The sequence below is a fragment of the Hydractinia symbiolongicarpus genome, chromosome 14 (assembly GCF_029227915.1).
Source record: "Hydractinia symbiolongicarpus strain clone_291-10 chromosome 14, HSymV2.1, whole genome shotgun sequence".
Taxonomy (NCBI): domain Eukaryota; kingdom Metazoa; phylum Cnidaria; class Hydrozoa; order Anthoathecata; family Hydractiniidae; genus Hydractinia; species Hydractinia symbiolongicarpus.
In genome coordinates this window covers 12,951,163-12,961,815 of record NC_079888.1, presented here as the reverse complement: position 1 = coordinate 12,961,815, position 10,653 = coordinate 12,951,163, and the positions used below count along the sequence as shown (strand labels likewise).

The 10,653-nt window shown below is 36.4% G+C and overlaps 1 protein-coding gene across 1 annotated transcript in view; it reads right to left on the bottom strand.

Moving 5' to 3' along the window:
* Window positions 1–9,659: 9,659 nt before the first annotated feature.
* Window positions 9,660–10,653, bottom strand: part of LOC130626118 (uncharacterized) — a 35,703-nt gene continuing 34,709 nt past the window's right edge. The window contains exon 2 of the mRNA XM_057441222.1: window positions 9,660–9,669. The gene's annotated coding sequence lies outside the window, so the exon portion shown is untranslated. The remainder of the gene's footprint in view (window positions 9,670–10,653) is intronic.

The following is a 10,653-nucleotide window of genomic DNA, read 5'->3' as shown; positions in this document are numbered from 1 at the left end:
CCATTTTCAGAAATTATTTCGATACGAGGCACGAGATTTTACACCAAAACATCATAAAGTCTTGCCAAGTCTTCTTCCCAAAACTAGTGTTCTCTTCCTTGGCCTTGTGGCATGTTAAAAAATCGTTTGGAAAGTGTCTACTGCCAGAAGCTTTGCATCTACAAAAGCAAACATACAAAGTTGTTACGAAGTCAACAAGTTGTTATATACATTCACCTTTACCAGCTACAAAAAGTAACCAGTTGGCTAGCTATTCGATTTATTGTGATGTTACTTGAATAAAAAAGAAACCCAAGACAACATCACAAAGCTCTTTTGAATTTGACACAAAGCTTTTTCAAATTTGTTGAAAGTGAAACTATAAACAGTTTCATGTTCACACTTGCTAGCACAGCAATAGAAGGCAATTGTGTATCTCACTCTAAGATCAATGGAATTTAAAGTAAACATATGTACATGAAAGCGTAGTCATCGAGTTAATGCTATAATTTTTGTAAAGTCAAGGCATGCTTTTCTGCCAAACTGCTTTTCTTCTGCAATCACAGGCGACACAGAGAATAAATGTTTTCCAGTAATGTTTCTTCTTTTCCGCGTGCAAAATTTTAACATCTTTGATTTTATTGCTTCTTACAGTAGACTCTACGCGTTCTCTCTTGCTCATTGCTGAAGCCATGGTGAACGGAAAGAATTGAAATAGGGAAATCTCAGCCTATCTTGCCGAGATTGTCATATGCTACGGTCAACGGTTAAAATAAACAATTGTCCTTGTAAGGTGGACTTTCTGTCGGCCTATAGAAAACTGTCGTAAATTCACCCAAAGTCGGCGAAAAGCACTCCACAGTCGGCGAGATGTGCTTCTCGCCGACTTTACCAAATTTTACCGTAGCCTATGGAGTCACTTGGTATAGGCCTGATTAAGAAATAGGACAAAATATTAAATCGTTACCGTAGCACTAGGAAAAATCTTACAGACTCGGCAAAGCACCGTGAAGGAGATACTGCTACAACATAATATAAAAAGCGAAGTGAAAACGGAACCTAATTTTAACGATTCTAGGAAGCGCGTGGGGGAGGCTACATTTCTCCTCAGGCGTGTGCCGAGTTCGCCAAGGTGTGAATCCGCCCCTGCATGGTAGTAACCAACCTCGTCCCCAGGGCATCTTGTATCTTTTCTGACCCCGGGACGGCGATACATACATGGCCCTGGAGGAGGCTGGTCCGATATGAAACCTGATTGGCGCAGATATGTCAAATAATTATTGCGTCATACAAAACATTTTGGCGAGGCGGCGAGTCTGTGACCAACAGGAGGAAGCTGTTCGTATTAAAATGCCTGAGGAGGTCTATCAGCAGTATCAAGTTTTTTTCAAAGTGAAAAAAATAATAAAAAGCAATGAGAGTATAAAATAAGACATCATAAAGTAATACTGCTTACATGACAATATTTCAATAGCTGGGAATGTTTAATAAAACTAGAAAAGTAGCTATAGCTACCACACTATACCTAGCAAACTATCAAAATAAGAACAAAAGAAAGAAACTCAACTTGTTTCCAAGTGACCAGGTTTAATTTGCAGCTTTTTGCAAAGAATGACGTTGCATAAAATTGCTGCCCATGTCCTTTATAGACAAAATAATTTTGCACAAAATATCGAAAATGTTTTTTTTACAAAATATATATACATTACGTTTTAAATTATATCAGGTTGTTATTAGTGGGCATGTTTTATTACCTTATATGCTTTGGTTACTATAAAAGATATAAGAAGCCAGTAGGTTAACTGTCAGAGCCATTTTATCATTAAATGCACATTTACCCGGCCTAATTCAAGAAAATTCAAAGTACAATAGCTTCAGTAAAAAAATAAAGTTATTGACTTGAAACTTGTTAAGGAGTACTTTTAAACCAATCTGATAAAATATAATTTTACTCGAGGCATAAAAAGATTACAAAGCCATTTTGAGGAAGAGAAAAAGGTAGGAAGATTTTCTTAAACTGATTCTTGCTAGGCCTTTTTAACAGGCTATGTATGAAGAAATTTCAGAAAATCGAACTCAATCAGGCATATGGTTAAATCCAGGATGTACTGAAGATGGTGGTAGATATTTAACAGCTCACCACTGTGATATATTATCTCAAGAGTTTTAATACAAATTACAAAGCAGTGAACATAAAAAAAATAACAAAAAAAGTCTAAACCGAGTATATAGTTTATATAGCGTCCCATAACTTTAGTAAAAATTAAAATATTGACTTGAGATTTGGTATGTTATGGTTTTAGATTGGTTTGATGAAATTGAGCCAAAATATAGTTCTATTATTATCATACTTTCTGAGTTTCAGAATTTAGCACTTTTCAGAGACACCGATAAGTCGTTTTGACAGCATATCAATTTTGACCAAGATACAGATTCAGAAAATTTTAAAAGCTATTCTAACCTCAGAAATAGATCAGATAAGATTCAACCTAAAATTATGCCAGTAAACAAGAAAATTAGTTGCAAGGAATATCTCTTTGCTGCTATCTTTTTGTGATAGGATGCTCTTATGAGAATATTGAATTAATCTTCACAGTTAGCTAGTTTGGCATTTTAAATATTTTACAAGCAGAATGATAACAATAAATAGATGTATATATCAATAAAAAATCGATTTTTGAACAGCAGCAAAATTTTGATGAGCTCTAAAAAGTGCGAATTTATAAATCCCCAAAATAATTTCCTCAAAAAATTATTCACGAAACATTTTTTTCTCAAGGTAGCAATACTTTGCTGTTGGTAAAGTCGTATATCAATTCTTTCTAAACTATTAAGGCAGTGATACATTAAATCGAGAAAACAGATCACACGTAGACTTGTCGATTTCAATTTTCAAACCAGCATAATGCTTTTGATAAAATGTTTGGATTATTTATGTTTTAAACAGAAAAAACCTTGTTTTTGTATATCTGTGTGTGCAAATTAAATGTGAGCTTGTTCAGTAAAAAATAAAAAAGCTGCAAGGCGTTTTAAAAACATGTCATTAAGAAAAAGCAGAATTTATCAGTAATGGGTGGCTTTTTGGAAATGATAAGGCCACAAATGTAAAAGAAAAAATGCTTCTGAAGCCTTTTTCACCCAATATAACTGCAAGCAGTGAGTCCACCATATATGAATTCAGTTTCAGTTAAGTATTGTTTAAATACAGCAAAATCTTTGTCATCATATAAAAGCAGTAATGCAGACACAGGTATGAACTCACGGAAAATGAGATTTCCAAAGCTCAGCCAAAATGAATAAAAAATGTATATAAATGTTAATATGAGGTTAAATTTCTGCCTAGCTACTTTCAGTCAGGCACCTAGAAGGATACGAACATTTGAAAATTATGTAGCCATATTTGCACCTTAGAGAACCAACGAAGTGCTATGTTCAGATGGGCAAATCATTTACTAATTTCCAAGTTTCCCCTAGCTACAAGTTTTGCAACCCAGTGCTTGCTAGTCAACCAATTCAGTGAAATACACATAACTAAATTGCTTGAATTTCTTCAAGTAAACAGCAGCCTAAATAACATTATTGTATATTTATACATTTACACAAAACAATCAAGGGCAATATGCGAGAACTTTGTGTGTTGCGATGAGAGGAATCAAAAAAAACTCGCCGCACGTATCTGTGACGCCGATCTCGCCTTAGCTCTGCAAGGTTATATATAAAACTTTGGTACATTGAGACAAATCTCATTTAAATATTACACACAGAAATACTGTGTACTGGAGGGTCACGTGATGAGGCCTCCTCCAGGGTCATGTTCGTATCGCCGTCCCGGGGTCAGAAAAGATACAAGATGCCCTGGGGACGAGGTTGAGTAGTAACAACTTCTTATAACCTTCGTCTAAACTTCTTCGCACTTAACCGCAATATTGTTTTCATGCTTTGAGTCCCTTTTCCACAACATAACTTCGAACGATGAAGTTTGTTACGATGAGACGGCGCCAAATTTAATAAACTAGTCGTTAGCCCGTGGAAAAATCCACTGGTTCGCCCGTCGCAGCGAAGCTACCATTTTTTTTTTCAAGTTATATATTATATTTAGAAATTATAAAATTACATAGTATCATCCGTTTATTCGGCTTGATACCTTGAAAATTCAAACATACGTTATTTTATATAGTTTTGTTTTGGTCTATTTCTATAGCGAGAGACCGCCACTCAAAATATATAATATATATATAATACTATTTCGGCTATCGGAATTCCCTTATTTCCGATAGTGTGTTGGTCAAAGACATGTCGATATCAGATATGTTAACATCCCGCCGCAATGATCTTGATCCACGCAGGCATAGCAATGTCGATCGGAGTAACGAAAAGCAAATTTTCGTTCTGACAAACGTCGTAGCGATAGACGTTGGTATACCACGTTTATCTGCTATCAACTCAGCAAGACGTTGATAGAATCTCTTGCATTCTCTTCCTAACCCACCGTGTGTAGAAAACACCAAAGGTGTAAAAGAACCATTTTCAACCTGCAAAACCCTTTCGTTGAATAACCTTTTCTTTTCTTGTTCATTTCTTTCATAGCAACGTTTGATTTCTGTGTTCCTATACCTCTGGGCGTTAAGGTCAAAGACCCTGACATCGCAGAATACCCGTTGGCCAGGAATCCAGAAACCAAGTGCGCTAACATCTAATCGAGCTTCATTGGATGTGATCGCACTTTTCTGGGCAAAGCGTTCGTTTTGTAGTGGAGCAAGCATCGGTTCAATTCGTACGTCTTTACACACTTCTTTCAAAAGCTGAGCAGTTATATCACGAACTTCGTTATGACGTTGTGTGACAAACCCACCCTTTTTGCAGGATAACGCATGAGCAAGATCAAACTTTGAGCCACATGCACATTCAAATGGTAACCTGGGTAATTCCCAGTTATATCGAATTCTCAATGCGTCGAAAAACTGCTCCTTTGTGAGGTAGTAACCACTCTCTTTTATTGGCATAGTCGTCAACCATTTTGACGCACCTATTTCCTGATTTGCTTTGTTCTGCCTCTTAGCACTTTCATCCATTTGTGACAATAGTCCTTGCAGAATGTTTTGATGGCTTTTATTTCTCTCAGACTTTATTTGGCTTTTCGTTTTGCTGATCTCGTTCGCATTTTCATTTTGTCTGAGAAGAATATTTACGAGCTCCGTCGTCATTTTCCGAGAATTCTCGTATTCTGTGTCAGAAACATTCTCAAGGATTTTTATTCCTAGACCCCCGAGACGTGGTGGCAAGGACATTAGCTCCCTCTCTACATCGTTTACAATATGACCACCAGTAATAGCCGGCAACAGTTGGTGTCTTATTACACTTTCCACTGGTCGCAGTAATGATGATATTTCTGGGATGGTCCGCAAATAGTATGTGAAGCGATGTTGATATCCACTAACATAGCATGTGTAAGCTGCTTGTGGTTCGATAACAGCTATTTCTAAAATTAGTGTGATTTCTTTCACCCATTTCGCGACAATGTCTTCAACGTACTCTTTTCGAAAAGTCTCACTGCCAATAACTGCTCCGAGATGTCGTTCTCCTGTACATGTAATTTGGATATTTGTTTCTTTGAAGTGTGTTTTTGCTCCTTCAATGTTCTTATCTTTCACAATAAGCCATGATTTCTTTGGCTGTGGTTGGTAACCAAATTTTGGGCCTTCCACAATGAGCTAGTCCCACCATTTCCGAATGGTGGAAAAATTTCCAACAGCTGTTAAGTCATCAGCAAAAGCTACCAATTTCATATCAATATCAGCAATGTTTTTCATTCTATCAAGTAATGGTGTGAGTCCAATTGCGTAAATGGCCATCCCCAACGGGTCGCCTTGATTGGTACCTTCTCTTGAACTCAGTTCAGTTCCACCAATCACAAAAAGTCTCGCAGGCTTTATGTAGCAGTTGTTGATGTATGTTGCTAGAATCGGGCAAATGATCTTGGTATTATGAAGTGTTGCACTACGGTTCAAGCTATTGAAGGCATTTGCAGCATCAACTAATAAGACACATTCGGCTTCTTCACTAGAGTATGCATCTTTCATTGCATGTATAGCAGCTTCGCACCCAGATTCATGACCGGAGCACATTTGAATTTTTGAACAAGATTCAATAACATCATTCTTTGATGCGTACATCACGGCTTTTCCAATAATGCGTCTTAAAACCTCTCCTACTCCGATAGGTCTAAGACCAGGGTTCTTGTCTAAAGGCACAAGACGACATCCTAAATACGCCTCTAAAGAATTATCGTTTACTTCTTCATGGCAAAGTCTTCTTGCAAACTTAGCTATCGCTTTCCGTAAATCTGTTCCAGTGTCGCCATAAACTCTAGACGCTATGATTTTGATCCATCCATTCGCATCCATTCCAGATGGTCCGGAGCCGCCTTTTGTTGTCTTCGCTGCTCGCATTATCATGTCTTCGTCAATGACGTCATATACAACGGCATTAACTGATTTGATCGGACCTTGTATCAGCGTGTCTTCGTATGATTCACTTCCTTCAGGATGTTTTTGTCTTAGCATTTCAAGAGTTTCGTCATTCAAAGGAAGTATTCCTCCAGACATATTATTCGTCACCACATTAATCGCTTTATGAACATCTCCTTTTTGCATATGGTTCCGGAACTTCCTTGAAATAACTGCAATATCTTGCTTTTTTTTGGCTAGCATTTTGCGTGACATTCATACCATTTTGACAATCATACCACAATCATACCACGTGACAATCATACCATTTTGCGTGACAGACGGACGGACAGACGTATACGGGCATTATAATATAGATATACAGACCGTAAACATGGAACGCGTAACATGAGGCTTCATCTTTATTTATAAATCTTTAATTTCTTTATCTTTTTTACTCCAAAGTTTGTTCAGTAAGGTCAGTTGTAAAATAGCAAAAAATCACATGTTCAACATTTTTGCTATTTTGATCCACAACTTTCTTATTTTTAGCCATCACAATAAAGAGAGAAATGTATTCCATTGTTTTTGAATTTAGCCACCCGTTTGGCAAATGAGTAAAAATACTGGATTATTAGCACCCACTCACAAAGATGTAAACAAACTTGTGTTTTCTGCACACTGTTTTATATTTTGGGTGTAGTGCGTTCTCGTTGTGCAACGTTTATTATATGCGAAAAACATCAAATTATAACTCTACCTTCAATATTAAAAAATTCTTAGTCTTTGTTTCAGATTTTTTTGTTATGATGGCTGTAACATGCACATTAATTTATTACGGAGCAGCAAATCAAGCCAGTCGGTCTGGTCTTCAAAATCAACACTGTCATCATGAACTTTTGTTCAGCAGCCGTGCCTCGCTTAGTTCGCATCTCCTTTAAACTTTAAACTGAAATTATTTGATTCTGTTTTTCTACGTCGATCCTGTTCTGCCCAGATTGCGAAAACGGCCTGTTTACAACCGGGACAGCTGGATTATGTACGCATGGTCCGATTATGTTTTTTTGCACTGGTTATGTCGTGGTGACCGGAATATGAACGCTGATATAAATGGCTGGCCAGGCAGGCTGTGATTGGCATTTTCTTCGAACTTTTGTGAATTAAACATTCTCTGGAAGAAAAAAGTCTCGACGCAATTCTTAGTATAAACTACTCCTGTAGTAAATACATTTCAACATAATATACTTTGAAGTAACTAAATTTCACGGAACCTAAATTATTCTTTTCGCGAGAATTAAGTTTGGTGAAAAGTTATTAAACTTGCGAATTCCAAAATTTAGTATTTGCCACGAAATTTCGTTTCATTTGACAACAACAACAACTTTGCCACCAGGACTATTTGCTTGCCAGAAGTGATGACGAATGATATAAAAGCGGTCGGCCCTGATTATATTTGTTCTATAAGTCTCGAATAATATATGACTGTCATACATAAGCTGGCCTTCCCCGATTATGTGCGTTCTATAATAAGTGAGAAATAATATAAAAATATCATATATAAGCCGGTCGGCCCCGATTACGTTCGTTCTATAAGTCTCAAATAATATTAGACTGTCGTATGTAAACTGGCCTGCCCTGATTATGTTGCCCTGATTATGTATTTTCTGCCCTGTTCTTAACCGGGGCAAGCTGCCGTACTTAATCAGGGCAGCGTTTATTATCCGGGCAGAACAATCCCAGGGCTCTTTAAAATCGTGACAAGTGTGCTATATCAGAAAAAAAATGAATATATAGTCTGTAAACAATCTTTCGTAACTAATTATGTAAAAAAAAATTCCGATTTTTAAAAGGGTTACTGCCACCTTAAATCTCATAAAACTGGCTAATATAAACCCTGCCCCTGCTTGGTTTTCCACATATTGGCTTTAATGTATTTTTAAAATAGGATTATATGCGCTAAGTTAGTAAAAAACGCCCTTAAACGCCTTGCGTTCTTTTAACGCCCATTTCTTAGTGACTTTGTAAAAAAATGGAGTAACTTGTTTAAAATCCTGTATCCGCCCCTGTATTTTCTTTGCTCTTGATATTTTCATGAGTGTAAGATGAGTTATTTTGACTTGGATGCATATTTTAAACAGCTGTCAAGTATTGTAGAGGATGTTGAACGAAGGTCTCGGGGTATTGGCGAGCTGTTACATTTGGAGCAAAGTGTTGATACTGTAATTCAGAGTTTCAAATTGCTTATATTCACTTCTGCTGATACCACGCCAATAGACGCTTTAAAAGAAATATTGAATAATTTTCAGACTTTTCGACAGGTTCAAAGGGACATTTCGGGAAAAGATGACAATGTAGCAATATTCAGAAATAAAGCAATTGACAGTACGTGTAATAAACCTGGGCGCCCATAGTTAGTAATCCCAGAAGATACTCTTCTTCAATTTCAAGAGCTTTTTTTTACTTCGTTAGAAATTGCTTCCTTACTTATGGTATCTCGCTGGACGTTGCAGCGAAGAGTAAATGAGTATGATATTAAAGAATTTTCAAATTTAAACGACGACGAGTTGGATAATCATATAAAAAACTGCCAAAACAGTCACAGAAAGTTCGTGGGACGTTCAATTGCCACAGGATATTTGAGATCTTTAGGAATCAGAGTGCAGCAAAATCGTATTAGGAAAAGTTTGATTCGAGTTGATGCCAAAAAATAAGATGGGCATGTCTGGTCAAGAGACGGAAGAGTCAATTTCCCGGACCAAATAAAGCGAGTGAGATATTCATGTATCTTAGAATATGTAGATTTTGATTCGTCATAACGAAATATGCTAAGCAAAACGTCTGCATTCAACAAGCTACATAATTTCCCCCTGATTTCTTCGGCTGTTTCGTTTGGATTTATGCTAACGTAACCTTTTCAAAGGACTTGATTTTCTAGGGAAAAAAAACTCCTCAACATTGTCTTCCTCCAAAGGATTACCTAACGGCCAGACATAAATCTTGTAGCACTTTCGCAGCAGGAGATTTTGCTGGCTTGAGTCGCCACGGATGGCCAGTTTGGGATCTGCGTTTGTTGTTATATGATGATTGCTGTCCCCATACTCTGTGGATTTCTTGTAATGCATCACGACTTGTACTTGATTTTATTGTGGTTGTTGGTGTTGTTGTGTTGTTTGTTGGCAATGCACTTGTCTGGTGCTGGTGTGATCTGGCTTGGCTTGCCACTATTCTTATCAGACTTTGTGTTCTTGAATAAATGGAAGAAGGATTGATTCTTCTATGGCTAACAGCAATTTCTTCTCTTATTTCTCCTCTTATTACTTCTCTAATAGTTTCTCTTCTTCTTCCTGTGTTGTGTTCGTTATCCATTTGTGTGTTTCTTTGAATGTTATTCTCCGGCTGAACTTTCACTTTGTTTAGACACAGATGGCTTAAATAGCTTGAACATGATATTATTGAAATTGAAAATGAAAGCTTGAATATGAAAATAGTAGCTACAACTTGAACATAAAATCGGCCTAGAACTTGAATATAAAATGGTAGAACTTGAACATATTATGTATCTAGAATATTCTACATTTCTTTCTTTCTTTCTTTTGATCTTCAACTTTCCTGTTTAAATTATTTTGCGTGTATTGAACAGTGACCATAAATAAAGCCACCCGTTTCACACTAACACACTACACAAACTACTCATTTAGAAATAATTCAGCATTCACAAAGATGTAAAAAAACTGGTATTTATAACAGACTATTTATATTTTAGGTCTATTGCAATGTCGTTCTGCAAAGTGTTAAGTGAAAATTTAACGCTTTTTATCTAAAAAACATTGTTACTGTACGAATTGTTCAGGACTTTTTTCTTGCCATGATAGGTATAACATATAAAATTCATTTATAGTTTTTTATGGAGTAGACCAAGCCAGGTTGGTCTGGTCTTCAAAATTATGAACTGTTCTTTAGCAGCCGTGACGCAGCGCAGTTGGCCTGTTCTTAAAAAAAGCCCAATTATACTGTTTCAGTTGTGTTTTAGTTGTCCAGTAGAATATAACCGCCTCCTTTTGGGATAAAAGTATGTAGTATTAAACTCTCCAGCCATGATATTTTTTTTCTTAAATGGGGTGGTGATTTCATTATTTTTTTTAGTTTGTAGAAATGTTTATCATAACGCTTCATTTTTGTATATTCTATTGTTTTTTTATATTTGTTTATAAAATATAAAAAAATATAT